The sequence below is a fragment of the Tursiops truncatus genome, chromosome 12 (assembly GCF_011762595.2).
Source record: "Tursiops truncatus isolate mTurTru1 chromosome 12, mTurTru1.mat.Y, whole genome shotgun sequence".
Taxonomy (NCBI): domain Eukaryota; kingdom Metazoa; phylum Chordata; class Mammalia; order Artiodactyla; family Delphinidae; genus Tursiops; species Tursiops truncatus.
The window spans coordinates 68,903,916-68,927,859 of NC_047045.1; the positions used below are offsets into that span (position 1 = coordinate 68,903,916).

The window sequence follows — 23,944 nt, forward strand, 5'->3', positions numbered from 1 at the left end:
ATCTTATCGTTTTGAGAATGCCTTATAAATGGAATCACACCGTATGTAACTTTTTAGCAGTCCCATTTTGCACTGAGCATAATGCCCTTGAGGTCTACACAGGTGGCTGCCTGTATCAACAGTTCATTTCTTTTTATTACCAAGTAGTATTACATTGTATGGATGTAAGTTTGTTCAACCATTCATCCGTTGAAGAACATTTGGGTGGTTTGTAGTATTTTGTTATATTATGAATAAAGGTGCTATGAACATCCACATATAGATTTTTGTATGACTATAAGTTTTCATTTCTCTGGGATAAAAGAGTGTGACTGCTCGATTATATGGTAAGTGCATATTTTGTTTTGTAAAACATTGCCAAATGCTTTTCCAGAGTACCTATACCATTTTACATTCCCACCAGCAATGTATGAGAAAGTCAGTTTCTCTGTATCCTTGCTAGCATTTAGCATTATCACTATTTTTTCCGTTGAAAAATTGTGATACAATTCACATACCATAAAAATCACCCTTTTAAAGCATACAATTCAGTGGGTTTTCACATATGCACCATTACCACTATCTAATGCCAGAACATTTTAATCATACCTGAAAGAACCCCTGTGCCCATTAGCAGTTATTACCCACTCCCCACCCCTCCCCCCAGCCCCTGGCAACCACCAGTCTACTTTGTGTCTCTATAGACTCGCCTATTCTAGACACTTCATATAAATGGAATCAATATGTGGTCTTTTGTGGTAACACTATTTTTAATTTTAGTAGTTCTAATAGGTGTGTAGTGTTATCTAATTGTAGTTTTAATTTGTATTTCCTTAATGGTTAATGATGTTGAACATCTTTTCACGTGCTTATCGGCCATCCTTATTTCTTTTTGGTGAAATATTTTTTTCATGCCTTTTGTTTGCTCTATAACTGGATTATTTACTATTGAGTTTTGAGAGTTTTTTAGATATTCTAGGTATAAGGCCTTTGTTAGATACTGTATATGGCTTGCAAATCCTCTCCAAGTTTGCAGTTTGTCTTTTCATCCTCTTTGCAAGGTCTTCCATAGCACAAAAGTTTTTCTTCTTTTTTTAAATTTATTTATTTTATTTTTGGCTGTGTTTGGTCTTCGTTGCTGCACACGGGCTTTCTCTAGTTGCGGCGAGCGGAGCTACTCTTCGTTGCGGTGTGCGGCTTCTTACTGTGGTGGCTTCTCTTGTCGCGAAGCACGGGCTCTAGGCGCACGGGCTTCAGTACTCGCAGCACGCAGGCTCAGTAGTTGTGGCTCGTAGGCTCTAAAGCACAGGCTCAGTAGTTGTGGCGCATGGGCTTAGTTGCTCCGCGGCATGTGGGATCTTCCCGGACCAGGGATCGACCCCTTGTACCCTGCATTGGCAGGCAGATTCTCAACCACTGTGCCCAGGGAAGCCCCAAAAGTTTTAAATTCTGGAAATTTATTAACGTCCTCCTTAATGATCATACTTCTGGTGTTATGTCTAAGAACTTGCCTAGCTAGCCCTGCTCCAAAGAATACACAAAAACAAAAAGCACATAATAATCAACCTATTGAAAGTTAGTGATATAGAGGAAAACCTTAAAAGGAACTTAGAAAAAACGTACATTAAATATAGACTTTAAAGTGCTGAAAGAGAAGGTACAAAAGGAATTATTGATATTTTAATTTCATGAATATATATATGAATATGTGTGTATACATATACACACAGGGGGTCGACCTTACACAGTTGGATTGCTGGTTAAGCAGACTCTGCAAGGCTGATACTGGAGCCTGAAGTCCAGATAGGCAGACAGGAAAGGAATATGGGCATAAAGTGAGGGAGAGTAAGAGCAAGTACCCCAGAAGGGTTTTAAACACTTTGTTTAATGGAGAATATATTCGGCTAGGCCCCAGCAGAAAACAATTTCCTTCCAGGCAGGATTTAGATGAGAATCTATTAAGTTTACATAAGTGAAGACAGGTGAAGAGAACCAGGAAGGAAACTTGAGGCATCCAGAACCGGCAGGAAGGCTTTCCTGCTCCGGAGCTGCAAGCAGGCCCCAGGCTCCACGGGAGCCACAGTGATCAGGGACACTGTTACTGCCAGAACCTCGGTGTCACCTGGAAGGGAGTGGAGAAGAAATATTCTGTCTGGTCTCATCCTGCCTTTGGAACTCCTGGGGAATCAAAGAAGCAGATAGAATGGCTGAAAATGAACCTGGGAGGACACACAGAGAATAGCTAGCACAGTGAACGATATCTAATTCAGCCAAACTTCCTAACATTTTACCAAAGAGCCTGAAATAGTTATAATGGTAAATATATAGTACAGAGTTTACATTTTCTGTGAAACTTGTTCTTTTCCACTGGTGTTGAAACATATTCATCATCATCTTGACAAATGCCATTAATTTTCATTTTCCCTCAAATGGAACATTGCCCTAAAAATAATTTTCATAGGAAAGACGGACTCAACTCTCAATAAAAGTGATTTATGGAAATCTGCCATGTTCTCACTCGGCTACTCAGATTTTCTCCATGCAGTCAACTTTCTTAAGTGTTCTGAGCCACAGTAACTCATGGTCAGGCATTGAAATGCAATTCAACTATTACAAAGATGAAAGTGTATGATGGGTTAATACATCATTCAAGTAATAACATAAGAAAGCAAGCAGCTCAATAAAGTCAAAGCACTCTATGCACTTAGTTTGAAAAGTGGTGGATTTAACTCATAAAGTCAATGCCGTAACAAAACACCTCTCAAGTACACTCTAACCTTGAGTATAAGTTTAAAAAGTCAAGCATTACTCTCTGGCTCTTTCTTTGGAATATAATTGGCACTCACCCTTTCTTCCTTCCTCCCTTCCTCCTTTCTTCCCTCCTTCCCTCTCTTCCCTTCTGTCTCTATTTTCAAGCACTTTTATGTACACTGTCTTATTTAATCCCGAATAGAGGTATTATCCCATAATGTAGATGATAAAACTGAAGCCCAGGAACTTTGAATAACTTGCCCACTGTATCTAGCTAGGGAAGGTACAACCCAAAATTGAAAGCAGATAATCTGCTTCCAAAATTCCCTACTTTAATTAAAATACTTTGTAATATTTTAAAACACCATTTACCTGCCTGCTGACTCTGTAACCTATACTTTCTGTGACCTGTCATCTTAAAAATCAGTCTTCTAGCTTCACTCTTATGATCGCCCTGCTTTGCTAGAGGGCTGTGTTAATATAGCCTCACAGAAAAGCTTAAAAAAATTTTTTTAAACTTCTTTGTAAATTTATCAGTTCTACAGTGACTTTCTTAAAAAACTTCAAGCATGAATAGTGACCTTTAAAAGCCACTCTAGGTCAAGAGATAATAACTTCGCTATAGGAACAGAAGTCATCAAATGCACCTGAAACGTACATAACCAGCTCCTAAATCAACCCGAAAGAGGTGTCTTGCCAAAAGTCTGTTTGTCTATTTAATCTTCAACAAGTAGTGGAGAATGCAGGGTAGAGGGTAGGGTTTCTCAGACACTTATTTTCAGGAAAATCTACTCTCATTCACCACTTTCTCTCCATTCACAATATAATACTAATAGTATTTATTGAGTACTTACTTCTTGCCAAACATTCTTCTCAGATCTTTACATAGTAAACTCACTTAATCATCATATGGATCCTGTGAGGTAGGTGCCCTTATAATCTTGATTTTACAAATAAAGAAGCAAGCAGAGGGATGTGAGTAACTTGGTCCAGCTAGTACTGGCAGAGCCCAGGTGGTCTGACTCTTATACTCTGCATCTTACTGCCCTCCAGCCCAGGCCTTCATCAGGTCCCACTTAGATGTACTCCCATCCACCTGTGACCGTCTTCCAGAACAGGAACCATCTGTTCTAGTAGAGTGCTCAGTACTATAAACGCTCGGCAAAATTTATTGAGTGATTGATGAATGACGGGAAGGAAGGAAGGTAGGAAGGAAGGAAGGACAGAAGGAAGGAAGGAAAGAAGGGTGAAAGAATATACAAACAGGGGTTCAGAAAGGTCAGAAAAAGAAGGATTCTTTTAGAGTAGGTGGAGTAAGAAGAACAGGTTACATCAAGGAGTCTTGAATTTCAATAAGCAAAGATAAAGAAAAGGGAATTTAGGTGGACAGTTATATAAATAATTATATAAAGAAATTGGAAATTACATAAAGAACTTGGAAAGCCTGAAGATGCATTCAGAGAACAGCAAGTTGCATAAATTGGCAGCGACTTAGTCTTGGGCTGCACGAGGGGAATGCAGGGGGAGGTATGATCAGGTAAGTTGAGGCTAGTTTGTTGAATGTTTTAAATGGCAGGCTGGAGGGATTGCTGCATAAAGAATTGGAAGCCGCTGGAGGAGTCTGAAGGAAGAGGAGAGAGGATGACAGTCTCAAGACTGCACTAGGGAAGCTAAAATGGCATAAAATTTCAGAGAGGGTGTGACTTTGCTTCAGCCAGTCTGGTGGCATAACCAAACCAATTCCACTATAAATTAAACTGTCTCCTTGAGGCTCTTTGTCCCACACAGGTAATGTGAATTCCGACTTCAAATTTCTATGACTATCAACTTTATGCAAATTCTCAGGGGGGATTTTTTTCCTCCCCACATCTTGGGTCACATTTAGACAGAGGTAAGACCCAGATTGAGACAAGATGGCGGGCTTTCAATGAGGAGCTGTCAGGGGATGAAAATTGGTGTGACTAGAAGCAGACTGTAAAGGCAGTCTCTATCAACATTTTTTCCACTCCCTCTGATAAGCATCTTGATTCTTTATGGCAGCAGCAGCAATAAAATAGGTAATATCAAACAGAACTATCTTGAAACATTTATTTCTAATCCAAAATGGAGCTTTATACAGTGTTTGTTATAAATCTACATATTCTTCTCTTCCAGATGACTATAAAGGCAAAGCAGAGCTTCCTTTGACACTTTCAACAATGAATAGATTCACCCAGGCAGAAAATCAATAAGGAAAAATTGGAGTTAGTCTGCATGTTAGACCAGATGGGCTTAACAGATATTTATAGAACATTCCATTCAACAGCAGAATAAACCCTTTCTCCAGTACACATGGAAATTTCTCCAGGATAGATCATATATTAGGCCACAAAACACCCCTTAATAAATTTAAGAAGATTGAGATCATATCAAGCATATTTTTTTACTACAATGGTATGAAACTAGAAATTGACTACAAGAAGAAAACTGGAAAATCCACAAATATGTGGAGATTGAACAATGCCACTGAACAACTAATGGGTCAAAGAAGAAGTCAAAAGAGAAAATTTAAAATATCTTGAGATAAATGAAAATGGAAGCACAACATCCCCAAACATATATAATACAGCAAAGCAGTTCTAACAGGGAAGTCCACAGCAATAAATGACTATATTAAGAATAAATAAAGACTCAAATAAACAACCTTCCTCTACACATCAAGGAACTAGAAAAAGAAGAATAAAATAAGCCCAAAGTTACCAGAAGGAAATATGAAATATCAGAATGGAAATAAAAGAAATAGAGAATAATGACAGTAGAAAAAAATCAGTGAATCTAAGAGCTGTTTTTTTTTTTTAATAAACAGAAACAAAACTGACAAACTTTTATCTAAACCCACCGAGAAAAAAAAAAAAGAGAGAGGACGCAAATAAATAAAATTAGAATTGAAAGAGGAGACGTTACAACTGATACCATAGAAATACAGAAGGTTATAAGAGGTCACTAGGAACTATTATATATGAACAAATTGGACAACCTAGGAGAAATGGAAAATTCCTAGAAACACACAACTTACTAAGACTGAATCATGAAGAAATAGAAAATCTGAACTGTTCCATTACTAATAAGGAGATTGGATCAGTAATTTAAAAACCTCCCAACAAACAAAAGCCCAGGCCCCGATGGCTTCACTGGTGAGTTCTACCAAATATTTAAAGAAGAATTAATACCAATCCTCTCTAACTCTTCCAAAAACTAGAAGAGGAGGGAACACTTCCAAACTCGTCTTATGAGGCCAGCATTATCCTAATACGAAATACAGGCAAGAGCACTACAAGAAAAGAAAATTACAGGCCAATATTCCTGATAAACATAGATGCAAAAATCCTCAACAAATATTAGCAAACCAAATTCACTAATACAGTAAAAGGATCGTACACAATCAAGTGGGATTTATTCCAGGGATGCAAGGATCGTTCAACATCTGTAAATCAATCAATGCGATACATCACAATAACAAAATGAAGGATAAAAATCATATAATCATTTCAGTAGATGCAGAAAAAGCATTTGACAAAATTCAACATCCATTCATGATAAAATCTCTCAACAAACTGGGTATAGAGGAAATGTACCTCAACATAATAAAAACCACATACAACAAGCCGGCAGCTGACATCATGCTCAATGGTGAAAAGCTGAAAGCTCTTCCTCTAAGATCAGGAACAGGACAAAGATGCCCACTCTTGTCACTTTTATTTGATATACTACTGGAAGCCCTAGCCAGAGAAACTGGGCAAGAAAAAGAAATAAAAGTCATCCAAATCAGAAAGGAAGAAGAAAAATTTTCTCTACTTGTGGATGATACGTTATAAATAGAAAACTATAAATACTCCATCAAAAAAAACTGTTAGAGCTAACAAATGAATTCAGTAAAGGTAGAGGATACAAAATTAATATACAAAAATCAGTTGTGTTCCTATACACTAGGAACAAACTATTAAAAAGAGAAATTAGGAAAATAATCCTATTTACAATTGCATCAAAAAGAATAATATACCTAGGAAAAAATTTAACCAAGGAGGTGAATATACTTGTCGGCCAATCCTAACACTTTTGCCCATTCTGACTGATTGATTTTCAATCAATTGAAAATTGAAAGAAATTGAAGAAGACATAAATAAATGAAAAGGTATTCTGTGCTCATGAACTAGAAGAATCAATGTTGTTAAAATATCCATATACCCAAAGCAGTTTGATAGGTATTCAATGCAATCTCTATCAAAATTCCAATGGCATTTTCACAGAAACAGTATGGTATTGGACATAAATACAGACACATAGATCAATGGAATAGAATAGAGAGCCCAGAAATAAACTCATGCATATATGGTCAATTAATTTTCCACAAAGGAGCCAAGAATATACAATGGGAAAAGGACAGTCTCCTTAATAAATGGTGTTAGGAAAACTGGACAGCCAAATGCAAAAGAATGAAACTAGACCTCTATCCTACACCATACACAAAAATCAACTCAAAATGGATTAAACACTTGATCATAAGACCTGAAACCATACGAGTCCTAGAAGAAAACATAGGGGTAAACTCCTTGACACTGGCAATGATTTTTTGGATTGGACACCAAAACAAAGGCAACAAAGGCAGAAATAAACCAATGAGACTACATCAAATAAAAAGCTTCTGCACAGCAAAGGAACCCATCATCAAAATGAAAAGTTAATTTACCGAATGAGAGAATATATTTGCAAATCATATATCTTGATAAGGGGTTAATGTCCAAAATATGTAAAGGACTCATATAACTCAAAAGCAAAAAACCAATCAGATTTTTAAATGGGCAGAGGAACTGAATAGACATTTCTCCAAAGAAGACATACAAATGGTCAACAGTACATGAAAAAGTGCTCAACATCACTAATCATCAGGGAAATGCAAATCAAAAACAAAATGAGTTATCACCTCACCTGTTAGAAAGGCTATCATCAAAAAGACAAGAGATAAAAACTATTGGTGAGAATGAGGAGAAAAGAGTACTTTTGTGCACTGTTGGTGGGAATGTAAATTGGTGCAGCCACTATGGAAGACAGTATGGAAGTTCCACCTCAAATTAAACAGAACTACTGTATGACCCAGCAATCCCAATTCTGGATATAAATCCAAAGGAAATGAAAACAAGATATCAAAGATATATCTTCACTCCCATGTTCACTGCAGTATTATTCACAATGATCAGGATATGGAAACAACCTAAGTGCCCATCAACAGATAAATGGGTAAGGAATATATGTTATACATAAACACCTATCTATCTACCTACCTATCTATATTTATATAATAAATATAAACAATACATAAAGTACATATGTAATATGATTTAGCCATGAGAAAGAAAGAAATCCTGCCATTTGCAACAACATGGATGGACCTTGAGGGCATTATGCTAAGTGAAGTAAGCTAGACACAGAAAGGCAATTACTTCATCATATCACTTATATGTGGAATCTTTAAAATAAATCAAACATATGGGACTTCCCTGGTGGCACAGTGGTTAAGAATCCACCTGCCAATGCAAGGGTGACGGGTTCTATCCCTGGTCTGGGAAGATCCCACATGCTGCGGAGCAACTGAGCCTGTGTGCCACAACTACTGCAGCCCTCATACCCTAGAGCCCGCGCCGCAACTACTGAGCCCGTGTGCTGCAACTACTGAAACCTGTACGCCTAGAGCCTGTGCTCCGCAACAGGAGAAGCCACCGCAATGAGAAGCCTGCGCACCGCAACGAAGAGTAGCCCCCACTCACTGCAACTAGAGAAAGCCCATGCACAGCAACTAAGATCCAGCACAGCCAAAATAAATTTTTTTTAATTTAAAAAAAGAAAAGTCAAACATAGAAACAGAGATTAGAAAAGTGGTTGTCAGAATCTGCAGGCTGGGGGAAATAAGGAAAGTTTGGTAAAAGGTTACAGACTTTCAGCTATGAGATGAATAAGGTCTGAGGATTTAATGTAAAACGTGGTGACCATAGCTGATAACACTGTACAGTTGACCCTTGTACAGCATGGGTTTGAACTGCATGGTTCCACTTACACACATATTTTTTTTCAATTAAATGCATACTACATGGTCTGTGGTTTGTTGAATACTTGGATGTGAAACTGCGGTTACAGAAGCCTGACTATAAAGTTATACTCCGATTTTCTACTGTGTGAGAGGTTGACACTCCTAGCCACCATATTTTTCAAGGGTCAACTGCATTATATAATTGAAATTTGCTAAGAGAATAGAACTTAAATGTTCTCACCAAAAAAAAAAGGATAAATATGTGAGGTGATGGATGTGTTAATTAACTAGATGGTGGGAATCCTTTCACAATGTATACATATATCAAATCACCACCATGTATACTTTAAATTGCTTACAATTTTATTTGTCAATTATACCTCAATAAAGCTGAAAAAAATCATCAAGCTGGCTTAATGATTCAAGATGAATGTATAGTTTAAAAGGAAAAATCAGGGACTTCCCTGGTGGTTCAGTGGTTAAGACTGCACTCCCAATGCAGGGGGCCTGGGTTCCATCCCTGGTCAGGAACTAGATCGCACATACCGCAACTAAAGGAGCCCACATGCTGCAAGACCCGAACGCGGCAACGAATATCCTGCGTGCTGCAACTAAGACCCAGCACAGCCAAATAAATAAATATTAAAAAAATGAAATAAAAGGAAAAATAATAGCCATGATAAGGAGGATCATTCAAATGAGCATTGTCTTCAAAATAAAGACAGCCATATAGATAAGTGAAATACAAAAAACCCCAATGCCCTTTTCTACCTTTGGAACAAACATTTGTGGTTTTGCTTCATCAAAAAAAAACATCAAGGGCTTCCCTGGTGGCACAGTGGTTAACAATCTGCCTGCCAATGCAGTGGACACAGGTTTGAGCCCTGGTCTGGGAAGATCCCTCAGGCCGCGGAGTGGCTGAGCCTGTACACCACAACAACTGAGCCTGCGCTCTAGAACCCGCGAGCCACAACTACTGAGCACACGTGCCACAACTACTGAAGCCCGTGTGCCTAGAGCCCGTGCTCTGCAACAAGAGAAGCCACCGCAATGAGAAGCCCGTGCACCGCAATGAAGAGCAGCCCCCGCTTGAAGCAACTAGAGAAAGCCCATGCGCAGCAACGAAGACCCAACGCAGCCAAATATTTAAAAAAATACAAAAAAGTACATTAAATCAATGCTGTTTATTTTAATATTATTAACTTTATACTTGTTATGTGTGGGTTGGTTTGGGTTTTATAGTTTTTTTAAAGAGTCTGTAGTCATAAGGAATTTGTACCATGTTTATATGTTACCTTGCATTTATATTATGTTTGGGTAATTTGTCAACACTGGGTGCCATATATTCTTCCTTGAAGAGGAGTGTACTCATTACTTAGGCTGGAGAAATGATGTACTATGACCATGAAAGAAATAAGGCGTGAATAGATTATGTCCAGCACTCATATCTGCATTGTAATCAATTACGAATTTTGATTTGCACGGGGGCATGTGTTTTAAATGTTTCTTTGTGACTAGGGATGTTGAGTTGTGTCAAAAGTTCCTGTTTCATAATTGACCTTTGCCACCATCAACTTATAGAAAATAGGGTTTCAAGAAGTCAGATGGAGTGGCCTGCTTTCAACACCCAGAGCTAGTGATGCAGGACCAGGTCAGCTCCTACCAAGGATTCCTGCTCACACTGGGACACGTAAGTAAGGTAAGGAGCTGTGGACCTGAGGGGAACATCTGTCAGCATCTCCAAAGTCTTCTCAACAAGATCATCATCCCAAGAGCAGGTATCCTCAAGGAAAGACTGTGCATTCAATCTATGAGTTCACTTCTCAGACTTCAAGCTATTTTCACTGTATCACTTTTTACTAAGTTCATCTTAAAAATACTCATCTTTTGAAACACTTTTTTTTTTTTGTGGTACCAATATTGTATTTTTACATTTTCTTTAGGGTCATGAAAGAATGCTGGTTGTGGTCCATGAACTCACAGAAATTATAAACCATCTTTGAGGAAAGAATCAGTCTATCTGAAGAGTGTGTTAAAGGGAAAAATAAGACAAAGACATGGAGCTGCAGCAAGGGGACAAAATGGATGAAGAGGAAAAAGAGAAGAAAACCACATATTTTTGCTGTAGAAACATGTAGTTTCTCAATGGATAGCACAACTTAAGTAAGGCTTTTTGCTGTAGAAACATAGTTTCTAAATGGATAGCACAAATTCTCCTAAATGAACAAAATATGGATGTAAAAATACTTAGTCTGTGAAAACTACACTTTTGAGAACTAATTTAATTACTCAAATTCAAAACCAGTATTTAAAGGCTTATGACTAAATATTACCTTGTTTGTTACATTCTGCTTACGCTTTTTTTGTTTCACTTTTATCAGTTCTGCAGACAGGACTATGGTGCAAAAAAGGGTTTACCAGAAGTGAGTATTGAGCAACAGTCTCAACTTAAAATACTTTTGCAAGTTGTTATGCAAAATCAGTTGCAGAAAAATTATTGAGCTATTAAACAGATCAATTATGCTATCTGCAGTCGAGATTTGTTTAGCCCGTTCTCTTTCACGGAGAATGTTCTATTTGTATGCATAGAGTAGCCAATACATGCTAAATGTCAGGCCTCTTACAACAAGTATGCCAATATAGCAGAGGAAAGTTTTCATTTAATTTGCATTAAAATAGAAATACAGTGGTGTCATTTCAGGAACTGTAAAATTTAACTAATACCAAAACAGTACAATTTCCACCCTCATTTTCTATCCCCTCTTGTGTACCATGCACAGAAAAACAAGCTTTACTAAACAAGAGATTTGCTTTTCTATGAGAGCTACCTGTTGCATTTTTTTCTTTTCTTTTCTTTTTTTTTTTTTAGTAATTTTTCTAAGCTTACTTAGATTTTGACATTGCTCTTTGAATGCAGGAGACACGATGAAATAAATTATTTGCTTTGGAAAGTTCTTATTTTTTGTTTTTTCTGTGGTCTTTGAGTTGCTCTTGGATGCTTTACTGGTAGTTAAGAACATAGACTTGGGCTTCCCTGGTGGCGCAGTGGTTGAGAGTCCGCCTGCGGATGCAGGGGACACGGGTTCATGCCCCGGTCCGCGAGGGTCCCACATGCCGCGGAGCAGCTGGGCCCGTGAGCCATGGCCGCTGAGCCTGCGCGTCCGGAGCCTGTGCTCCGCAATGGGAGAGGCCGCGGCAGTAAACATAGACTTCTGTGTTGGACACTAGGATTTGAATCTAGGGTCCTTTGCTTGCTGGTGCTGCGACAGTGGACAGGAGAGTCCTTTTTTTTAATATATATATATATATATATACATACATACATATACATTTATTTACTTACTTCTGGCTGCGTTGGGTCTTCATTGCTGCGTGGGTTTTCTCTACTTGTGGCGAGCGGAGTCTACTCTTCGTTGTGGTGCACGGGCTTATCGCGGTGGCTTCTCTTGTTGCGGAGCACAGTCTCTAGGCACGTGGGCTTCAGTAGTTGTGGCTCGTGGGCTCTAGAGCGCAGGCTCAGTAGTTGTGGCGCACGGGCTTAGTTGCTTTGTGGCGTGTGGGATCTTCCCAGACCAGGGCGCGAACCCGTGTCCCCTGCATCGGCAGGCGAATTCTTAACTACTGTGCCACCAGGGAAGCCCTGGACAGCAGATTTGAAGGCTCATTTCCTCCCCTGTCAAATGGGGTTGAGTTGTGCGTACCTCATACATTTGTGATGCAGATGATAAGTGTTGGTTATCTTTGATATAGGTATTAGCATTATGGGGTTTATTATTTTTAATGATCTGTTATTTGCTAATAATTAATTGTACATTTAAATCTCGAGCTTCAAAGGTGTCAATCTAGGGGCTTCCCTGGTGGCTCAGTGGTTGAGACTCCGCCTGCCGATGCAGGGGACACGGGTTCGTGCCCCGGTCCGGGAAGATCCCACATGCCGTGGAGCGGCTGGGCCCATGAGCCATGGCCACTGAGCCTGCGCTTCCGGAGCCTGTGCTCCGCAACGGGAGAGGCCACAACAGTGAGAAGCCCGCGTACTGAAAAAAAAAAAAAAAGAAGGTGTCAATCTGTTCGGGCTACATGCTATACAAAAATAGACTAGGTGGCTTGAAAGCAACAGAAATTTATTTCTCACAGTTTTGGAGGCTGGGAAGTCTAAGATCACGGTACCGACAAATTTGGTATTTGGTGAGAGCCCACTTCCTGGTGCATAGACGGCTATCTTCTTTCTATGTCCTCACACAGCAGAAGGGGCGAGAGAGCTCTCTGGGGCCTCTTTTATGAGGGCACGAATCCCATTCTTGGGGGCTCCATCTTCATGACTGAATCACCTCCCAAGGCTCCACCTCCCAACACCATCACATTGGGATTAGGTTTTAACATATGAATTTCAGGGAAACATTCAGTGTATAGAAAGGGTTAGAAACTGTGTTCTCTGGTAAGCTGTGTATATTGAGTAATGACGGCGTGTTTGAAGTACTGAGGTACGATTTTCTCACATACCTTTAAAGAGCTTATTAGATATTGGGATATCTGAAATGTTAAAAATTTACCTATTTACTTTATAAAATCTTATTTCTATATTTTCATAAATTACATTTTATGTAGAGAAGCTATATGCAAAAAGATTTGTCTGTGAATCTGAGAATATTTTTCTAGTCTGAGTGTACTAGAGAAAAATTTATATCATATGACATACAACATTGTTTCTTCAAAAAGCTAACCAGTGGATTTAAATAAGAAGATGAAAATATCATCAGGGAACATTTTCGTAGACTGTAGGTATAAACATAACAAAGCAGGGATTTGGACACTACGTTCTAGCTACCATTTAAGAATGCTGTATCGGGGCTTCCCTGGTGGCGCAGAGGTTGAGAGTCCGCCTGCCGATGCAGGGGACATGGGTTCGTGCCCCGGTCCGGGAGGATCCCACATGCCGCAGAGCGGCTGGGCCCATGAGCCATGGCCGCTGAGCCTGTGCGTCCGGAGCCTGTGCTCCGCAACGAAAGAGGCCATAACAGTGAGAAGCCCGCAATTCAAGGAAGGTTTATAAATAAAGGTACTATTATAAAGGTGTAGGCACAGTGGGAACTGTAGGGACCTCTGGGCTGTCATAACCCAGCCCTGAGAATCCTGAGTAGAGAGTGGTATCTGGAACGAAGGGAGAGGGAATCACATAGAACAGATCACCTTAGAGGAACGGTGAGCTTATGCTGAGGGACACAGAGATCCTTTCTGTTTCGAATAAATTCCCTGACCTCATCCCCTGCTTCTGCTCTCCTGCAAGAGTTTCCTATTAGCCAAACCCAAGGGAAGCAAAGAGCGCAAGAGCCTGTTAGAATAATCCTTTCAGATCAACCTCCCAGGGTTGAGAGCAGGATAGAGGGTAGTAGAAAGTGGATCTGAAGGGGCAAACAGAAGATATCTGCACACATGCTGACATTATAAAATCTAGAATTCATTTTTTCTTGTTATATTCATTGGTGGCAAGTATTCATAAAATAGAGTTGAAGTTTTATAAACATGCAATAGACAAGAACCTTATAGGAATTTTAAAGCTACTTTTTCAACAGTGGGATAAAAGAACATAACTTAAATTCCATGTTCTGTTTAAAAAAAGAAAGTCTTTTTAAGCTATATCAATGCTAGAGACATATTCCTAAATTTTGTTACGCCTGCCTGCCACCCTCTAAAAATGCTCTCTCAGTACCCTGAGCTTCCCCAAGTTCTGCTCGGGGCTTACTTTGGTCATTCACTCACTCATCATCTAACAAATATTTATTGAGAGTCTCCAATGTCTGAGGTATTGTGCTAGGCTTTGAGTAAACAGTAGTAAGTAGAATAGACACAGCCTCCACTGTGATTCTGAGAATGTTTTTCAAAACTTATGGTTTAGTAGGTAAGTGTTTCAAAGGACGTAAAGAAAGATTTAAATAGTTTATAAGTCTGTGTTCATAAAGGTAATTATCAAGTGCAACAGAAACACATGATCACTAAAAGTCCAAGTTAATATTCAAACATAAAACTTTTGAGAATTCACAGAGCAGTCATTTATGTGCCAAAGAGCCACAGACATTTTAGGCAGCATATTTCCTCCCTTCTAAAAGAAGGATTTTTATCTTAAATTTTGCTGTCCAGTTCTGGAAAAGCTTATCCAAATATGATTTGTGAGACAAAGAAGTGGCTACCAGGATCTAGAAAGTGCTGTCCAAAAAGAAAAAAAAAAAGGAAGTGTTGTCCAATATAGTAGCCAAAGAACTGTCTGCAATAATGGAAATGTTCTATTCTGCACTGTCCAATATATTGGATACTAATAAGCACTAGTTATTATGGTGAAATGTCACTAATGAGCTGATGAGCCGAATTTAAAAATGTGCTTAATTTTAATTAATTTAAATTTAATTAGCCACATGTGGGTACGGTAAGACAACAAGGTGTGTGAGGTGGGGCTTGCTGAGTACAAGTTGATTCGTTTAATCTCATTTCCCTTTTCTACAGGGTTAATAACAGTTCTTTATTTACTCATACAGCATCATGTGCCCAGCAGGGTATCAAACAGAGAGGGAATAAAAAAGAGCTTATACGAAAATAGCAAGTGTTAACAAAGAAGTGGAAAATTTGGAACCCCTGTGCATTGCTGTATGAATGTAAAGCAGCACAGCTGCTGTGAAAAATAGTATAACGATCCCACAAAAAAAATAGAATTACCATACAATCCAGCAATTCCATTTCTGGGTATATACCCCAGGAAAAGGAGAGCAGACACTGAAATAGGACTATTATTTGGTCTTAAAAAGGAAGAAGATTCTGACACATGCTATAACATGAATAAACTTTGAAGCCATTACGCTGAGGGAAGTAAGCCAGTTATAAATGGACAAATATTGTATGATTCTACTTATTTGAGCTATCTAGAGTAGTCAAATTTACAGAGACAGAAAGTAGAATGGTGGTTGCCAGGGGCTGGGGAGAGAGAGAATGAGGAGTTAGTGTTTAATGGGTACAGAATTGTCAGTTGGGAAGATGAAATAGTTCTGGAAATGGATGGTGACGGTTGCACAACGATGTGAATGTACTTAACGCAACTGAACTTCACATTTTAGATTGGCTACAATGGTAAATTTTATGTCGCATGTATTTTAATCACAATTTTTAAAAGATAGGTTAAACACAGATCCTCAAGTAATTTGAAAACTAGCACAGAAAAGAGAAATGGCAGTTGGTGATGAAAACATGGTGTAGGGATATAAAATGACTATAGATGACCTTCCAACCCCAAGATTCAATGCGTTTATAAGCCCTTCAAATGAGGGATGGCAGTAGTACACAAGATGATGTCCACAGTATACAGGGGATGAGGCTTTATGTGGCAGCTATGTCCCTCTTCAAGCGCTGGCCCTGCTTTATCTGGGCTTTGCCCTAAAGTACTCACGACTCAAAAAATCTAGACTGGAGGTGAGAGCCAACATCTCCAGAAAAATATCTGAAACACAGAAGACCTAGCGGGGGGCCTGGCTGGGGTGGTCAGGTCAATTGCAGAGAACCCCTAGAATGCGCCATTATCCATATCTGCACCCCTGCGTAATCCACTGTCTCAAACCCAACTTGTATTTTTTCCAACTGAATCTCTCTAACCTGCTAACTGCCGCAATTTCTTGACACCCTGGAACTTCCAATCTATTAACCTAATATCTTTTTATTTGGCCTCATCACTATCATTCATGTCCTCTCTTCTCTCGTCAGTCGGTTTAGATGCCACGGTCCTTCATTATAATCATTCCCTTGCATAGACACTCAACACTCTTGTCCCTGTCTCCTCTATCATATTCACCTGGCAGCTCCAAACTCTGGTTATATCTGGTTATGTCTCTGTCTAGTTTTATGCGCCCAAGCAGGCAAATGAGGCTCGTGAAAACACACAACTATACCAACTGGCCTCCCTTTATATTCATGATCCCGGACTTCAAATGAACCCTTAGTACTATTCAACAATCTGACTACATTTTCAAAGTCCATTTACTCTCTCCCTGTCCCGAGATGCTACTTCCTACTTTCTCCTCTCTTCTCAAACTTCCTCTTACTCTTCACTCTCAGCCGATGGTCTTGCTTCTTCATTGATGATACATATTCCTGTCTCCACATTTACCAGCTTCTGTGCCCATACATTCTGCCTCCCCCTCTGCCATCAGGGAAGAACCCTATCTTCCCCAATAAACCCCAGCTTTCCATCTGTGCACTGGATCCCATCTGCTCATCTACTCAAGAGCATTGCTCTGGCAATTATCTCTTTTCTCTTCTGCACTGTCACTTTTTCCTTCCCTTTTCTGGCTCACACCCATGAGCATACAAGTATGTATATCTTCTAATTAAAAAAAAAATTCTCCCTTGACTGTACATTTCCTTCCAGCTACTGCCTCATTCCTCTGTCTCCACTTACTCTCCTTTTATTTTCTCTGGGCTCCAAGGAGTCTTTGGTCACCACACACCACCAAACCCTTCTCATCAAGTTCACCATTGACCTCCGTATTTAGTTTTTGATCCTAGTTTTATGCATTTTAGCACCATTTGATAGACTTGACCATTCTTGAAACATTTTTTCATTTGGCTTCTGGAACATTCTTTGTCAGTTTACCTCTTATCTCACTGATTATACCTTCTCATTCTCCTTTCTTGTTCTTCATCTTCCTGGCCTCTGAACTTTGGAGTGCCCCAGGACTCAGACTTCAGACATCTAAATTCTGTCTGCACATCATGTTTGTGCTGAAGACTTCCAGATTGAACCCATCATCCCAAAATCACCGATCCAACTGCCTTCTTGACAGCTTAACAACTCCAAACTTCAAGTGTCCAAAATGGAACTCTTTTTTTTTTTTTTTTTTTTTTTTGCGGTACACGGGCCTCTCACTGCTGTGGCCTCTCCGGTTGCGGAGCACAGGCTCCAGATGCACAGGTTCAGTGGCCATGGCTCACGGGCCCAGCCGCTCCGCGGCATGTGGGATCTTCCCGGACCGGGGCACGAACCCGTGTCCCCCGCATCGGCAGGCAGACTCTCAACCACTGCGCCACCAGGGAAGCCCCAAAATGGAACTCTTTAGTTTTTCACAAACCTCCCCTCCCCTCCCTCAACCTCCACAACTTACTTCCCAGGCAGTCTTCCCCACCTCTGCATAAAGAACCTCTTTTCTTCTCGTTGCTCCAAGGAAAAACCTGGACTCATCCTTGACTCCTCTCTCACCCCACCCAATTAGTCAGCCAGTCCTGTCAGCCCCTCCTTGGGAACAGATCCGGAGCCTGCCCATTCTCACCAGCTCCACTGCCATGGCATTGTGTCAGTCAGGGTTTCCCAGAGAAAGAGAACAAATAGGGGATATATCTATATCTATACTGAGAGATTGGACTGTATTATACGGAACTGGCTCATGTAATTATGGAGTCTGAGAAGTCCCAGGGTCTGCAGGTGGCAAGCTGGAGACCCAGAAAAGGTGGTGGTATAAGTCCAGCCTGAGTCTGAGGGCCTGAGAAGCAGGAGAGTGAATGGCCTGAGTTCCAGTTTGAGGTCAAGTCTGAAGTCAGGAGAAAACTGATGTCCTAGCTCGAAGACAGTCAGGCCTAGGGAGAACAAATTTCCCCTTATCCTGCCTTTTGTTCTATTCAGGCCTTCAACAGGTGACATGAGGCCCACCCACACAGGGGAGGACAATCTGCTTTACTCAGTCTATGGATTCAAATGCTAATCTCATCTAGAAACACCCTCACAAACATACCCAGAATAATGTTTAACCAAATACCTGGGCAACCCAGGCCTAGTCAAGGTGACATGTAAAATTAACCATCACAGCTTCCTAACTGGCTGGCCTACTTCCATTCTTGTCCCTTAATCTATCCTCAACACAACAGTGGGTTGAAAAAAAAAAGCCACATCAGGTCATACCTCTGTTAAAATTTTTTCAATGTCTTCCCTTCTCAATAAAAGTAAAATTTAAAAACTATCATGACCACCAAGGCCTTACATGCTCTATTTCCCCACCCCAGTTCCACCACCTATCACTCTTCCCTCATTCATTCTGTTCCACCCACACTGATATTACTCCAAGAAGCCAAGCATGCTCCTGCCTCAAGGCCTTTACATCTGCAGATCCCTTGGCTTGAAATGGTCTTAACCCAAATATCCACACTGCTTCCCCCCTCAACGGTTTTATCTTAGAGGCCTTTGCAATAAACCTATTTTCTTCAGTTTATTATTGTACCCCTTCACCTCTCTTACTTTGCTTTACTTTGAAACTAAACTTTATTTTTTTAGAACGGTTTTAGATTTACAGAAAAATTACAAAGATAATATAGGGAGTTTCCATAACCCTCATTCCCATTTTTCCCTATTACCACCATTGTACAATTAGTATGCTACATCATCACAACTCATGAACCAGTCTTGATACTTAATTACGAACGAAAGCCCATACTTTATTGAGATTTCCTCAGTTTTTACTTAGAGGCCTGTTTCTGTCCCAGGATCCCATCCAGGACACCACATACATTTAGTTGTCAGGTTTCCTTAGGATCCTCTAGGCTGTGGCAGTTTTTCAGACCTTCCTTGTTTTGTTATGACATTCACAGCTTTGAGAAATATTGGTCAGGTATTTTGTAGGATGTCCCACTACTGGAATTTGCCTGTTTTTCTTATGACAAGACTGGGGTTATGGGTTTCTGGGAGGAAGATCACAGAGGTAAAGTGCCACTTTCATCACATCATATCAGGAGCACATACTATCAATATGATTTATGACTGTTAACGTCCCCCTTGATCACCTGGCTGAGGTAGTGTTTTTCAGATGTCCCCATTGTAAAGCTACTCTTTTCCCGCCTTTTCCATATTGTACTTCTGGGGAGAAAGTCACTATGAGCCCCTTGTACTTAAGGAGTGGGAAGTTAGGCTTCTACTCCTTGAGGGTGGAGTATCCACACAAGTTACTAGGAATTCTTCTGAAGGAGAGCCTATCTCTTCACCACTTCCCTATCCAACCATTTATTGCTATGGACTCATGGCGGGGGAGGTTGTTTTGGGGTTTTTTGTTTGTTCTTACTTCAGTTGTAATCTAATACTACTTCATTTTGTTGTTCAAGTTGCTCCTCCTTTGGCTTTGGGAGCTCTTTCTGTTGGCTCCTGCATTTCTTTGACATTCCCCATCAATGTAGGTCTTTTTTTCACCCCCCTTTTCGAGCACTTTCTAACTTTTTAAGCCTCAGCCTTATTTTTCAAGATACCACTAACCTCACATGATAAACACTTTATCTGTTCATCTTTCCTCACTGGAATGCCGGGTCCTTGAGGGCAATGTCTTGGCGGTGCTTTTGGCCACGCAGTATCCTCAGCACTTGTGTGGACGCTAGGTTAGTATCGAACGAACGAATGAATGAATGAACCGGGCTGGCGTTTAAAGCTCACTGGAAAGGGCTGAATCCGGGTGGGTTCTGGGAAGGCGGTGCTCAGCCTCGGGGTGACCCGCCGACAGGGTCGCGCGGCAGGTGCAGAGCCGGCCGCAGCCCCTCTCAGTCACCCCAGCACTCACAACCGCGCGGGAAACGCACCGGCACGGCCAGCAAACGTCACCAGCGCAGGGGGATCCCGGCGGAAAGTCCCGCGCCTTTGGGCCACGCCCCCGGCGCTGGGGGGCGGCCAAGGAGGAGGTGGCTAGGAAAAGGGGTTACGTGCCTCGGGCGGCGCACTCCGCGGCTCTCAGCTCCTCCGCCCAGAGCATCCGGGGGCGCACAGGAGTGGGAGGAAGCGGAAGCGAGAGCGGGAGGGGTCCCAGTGGTTCGGAGCACCCTGGCTGCTGGCGGGGCGGGGTAGGGCAGGGTGGGGCGGGGCGGGGCGGGGCGGGGCGCGCGGGGATCCGGCGCCGCCGTCCGGGGGCGGGGCCTGGTCCCGTACTGTGGGAACTTCCGACGCCCGGGGTGCCGGGCTGGCGCCCAGATGCGGCGGTGGCAGTGGCGCGGAGCTGGGGCGGTCGCAGTGGAGCTGCTGGAGGCGCCGGGAGCCCATCCGCCAGGAGTCGCGCCACGGGTTTCCATCCCCGCCCGGCGCCCAGCGTGGCACGGGCGCCCACTGGAGAGGGCTTCTCGGTTCGCACGCGCGGTCCCGTTCCTGGTTTGTGTTTCTCCCCTTGGGTCTCTTTTTCTCTCGTTCACCGCCCCTAGGAGCGAGGACGCGCCCCGCTAGGCTGTGCGCTGAGAGCTGTGGGGCGACTCGCTTGGTCGGGGACACGAGGGATGCCTTTGGGGGGATGTCGGGGTCTCTTGCCGCCTCTCGGCACGTCGGGGAACACGGCATTTGGGTTCCTAATACCGAGCGGAGTGATTGCTTTTTCTCCCAGTGGACAAGGGACTGCGCATTTAGGGCTTCATAGAAATGATTTCAGAGGTAACCTGTTGTAGGCTTCCCTTATACAGTATCCACCCAAGACTACTTTTGTTTTTGAGTCGAAAGGCTGATTTTTAAAAAAAAAAAAATTAGTTGAGGCATTACTTCGGTTTGATCATCTCTTCACTTCCTATTAGGTTGCACTTTCTCAAAAATACCAGAATGGGGACTTCTTGACTTGAACTTGGCAGTATGACTCAGGAGCCAAGAAATACGGAGAAGTTGATACTGCCTTGAAATATTTCCTTCCAAGCCCACATAAGACTGTTTTCTTTTTAGAAGAATGGGGACAACAGGTAGTGGCAGCGCGTAGAAGCACCACACCGTCCCGAGAGGGAATTCTATCTAGACTCGGCTCATAGTAGCCAAGATCTGTATTACTTCCTGTGGTTCTCATGCACTTGTTTAAGCCGTTTCTCAGCAAAGGGAGGAGTTGTTATTTCCACACGGGTATCCAAAAATGAGTCATAGCGCTACTCTCTTAATTGTGAGACTTTGTTAATGAACTTTTGAAAAGTGAGGTTTGCTCTGGCTGTATTTAAAATAAAATTAAGATGTGAAATGCAGGCGCTGCTAAACTGGGGCTGGTGGTATAGGAAGTAACAGTTTAAAGTTTTGTTTCCAAGAGCACCTGATGGTACAGCATACCAGCTAGGGTCACTAGACTGATGTAAGATAACCATTAAAATCATGCGCTTTGCCACAGAGGCCCAAGAGAAAATTAATTTCACTCTTCAATAACTGGTTTGTTATTACTTTCATTGGGATGGTGTTGTAGAAGTATGTCACATTACCTGGTGATTGTATGTTACTCTGAATCAAGATATTTTGGACAGTTTGTCTTTAGTAAGTTAGTGCCACATGAAAAGTTGTGAAGATGGTGGATACCAATTGGAGCTAAGAAATTAAAATGTTGAAGCTGATAGGTCTGTTGCAGCAGGTTAGCAGCTCTTAGGAAGGGACACAATAGAGAAGTGGACAGCATCACTGTTGGAGCTGAGTTGAGCTGAATTCAGCCCAGCAGACAGTCATTGGGCACCTTCTCTGTGCCAGTCTCTTTACCGAGCTCTGGTTATACAGTTGAGAATAAGACAGGATCTTGCTGACAAGAGCCCTAAAGACTGGTGTAGAAGCCTGGCAAATCCACTGCAAAATCTAATAGAAGGAGGTGAGTGCAATGACAGATCTATGCCCACAGTAGAGCCTCTGTCCCAATATGACTGAAGTTCTTGCAGATCTGGGATTTTCAATGAAGTGCGTCATCATTTCTGGAAGAACGAGGAAGGTTTTGGGTTTAATCATCTACTTGTCTTTGTAGGCAGCCTGTTGAGCTTATTCGTCAGTGTTTCTTTCAATAAGTGATTTAAAAATATATTAATTAGAAAGGCATGATTTTTAGAGATTCTGAATTGACTATATTTCATGTTATCTAATAACCATGTAAAAATAAGTCTAGCCTGTTATTACCCCTAGACAGTCACAGGCATTTTTAAGTGACTGATTAATGGCATAAAAACGTTATAACTCTATATTGAAGCAACTTTCTGATCACTGTTTTTTATAGTTCAAATCAACCTTTTCTAACGCATTATAGCTGTATGACTCAAAATGAGTAAATCCACTGTTGGGACTGGAATCATGCTGAGGTGCTTTTGGACCTGATACCAGAATATATTCAGCTTCTCCAATTCCGTAAGATATCCAACTAGTGACGGAAACAGTGGTAAATTGGAGACAACTTTACCTTAATTTCCATACTTTATTTCTCTCTCAAGAGCGTCAAAATTACTTTTTCTATGAGAAGGGGTTGAGTGTGATCTTCATCATTGTACTCCCTGAACTTGGCACAGGCTTCAGTCATGATAAGTGTTAGGCAGTAAGTATTCATTAAATAATGAACCTTAATGTAAGAGGAGGAGTCATCAGCGGATGGAGGACTAGAACACCCAGCAGAAGGATCAGCCTGTTTGGGGGTGGACACCAGCTGGGGAGGGGCCTGGAGAGACAGGCTGGGCCAGGTCACGAAGGTCCGTGTGTCATGTAAGAGCTCAGAGTTTATCCTGTAAAGGACTTTAGTCAATCGAATGATATTGTCAGATACCTGTTTTAAAAAGACAACTTAGAATCAAGAGAGAGAATAGATTGGATGAGAGTGGCACTGGCCTTAGGGAGACACAGAGGAGATTGTTGTAATATTCAAGATGAGAAATTAAAGAAGGCTCGAGTCAAGTAGTGACAGTGAGGAATGGAAAAGAGGGAAGGAGCTGACAGATGTTCAGTAGGTGGAACCTGGCCACAGAACCCAGAAGTGGGCAATGAGGGAGAAGGAGGAGGTTAGGATGACTCCCGCGTTTCTAGTTAATGACTAAGGTAGGAACATAAATGGAAGAGTTGGTTTGGTTTCAAGGATGATGAGGATCTCACACAGCGTTTGGCATATAGTCAGTACTCGTGAAACATTTTTGAATGAATACTAACAATAGCTAAAGTTTATTGAGTGCGTATTATGTTCTAGGCACTATTCTAGGCTCATTACGTGAATCAAGTCTTTTACTCCTTATTGCAATTCTGTGAGGTAGGTACTATAGTTAACTACTTTTCACTGGTGAAGGAAGTGCAGTGTTAGTAATTGTCAGAGCCAGGAAATTGATCCCAAGTGTCAGGTTCCAGAACTTGCTTGCTTTTAAAAATTTTTTTTGATATGATTTTTATTTTATATTAGAGTTGATTTACAATTT

General features: G+C 41.3%; 1 protein-coding gene and 1 long non-coding RNA gene across 5 annotated transcripts in view; one reads left to right on the top strand and one right to left on the bottom strand.

Annotated features, from left to right (window-relative positions):
- LOC109552859 (uncharacterized) overlaps nucleotides 1-20,608 on the bottom strand; it is a 28,835-nt gene extending 8,227 nt beyond the window's left edge. For 3 of the 4 annotated variants that reach the window (XR_012324898.1, XR_012324896.1, XR_002179790.3), the window contains exons 1-2: nucleotides 20,058-20,608; nucleotides 12,135-12,825 (exon numbers count right to left, since the gene is read on the bottom strand). This is a non-coding gene — a long non-coding RNA (uncharacterized lncRNA). The remainder of the gene's footprint in view (nucleotides 1-12,134; nucleotides 12,826-20,057) is intronic. The other variant, XR_012324897.1, reaches the window with a different exon arrangement.
- Nucleotides 20,609-20,800: 192 nt separating this feature from the next.
- STX11 (syntaxin 11) overlaps nucleotides 20,801-23,944 on the top strand; it is a 38,530-nt gene continuing 35,386 nt past the window's right edge. The window contains exon 1 of the mRNA XM_019951791.3: nucleotides 20,801-20,933. The gene's annotated coding sequence lies outside the window, so the exon portion shown is untranslated. The remainder of the gene's footprint in view (nucleotides 20,934-23,944) is intronic.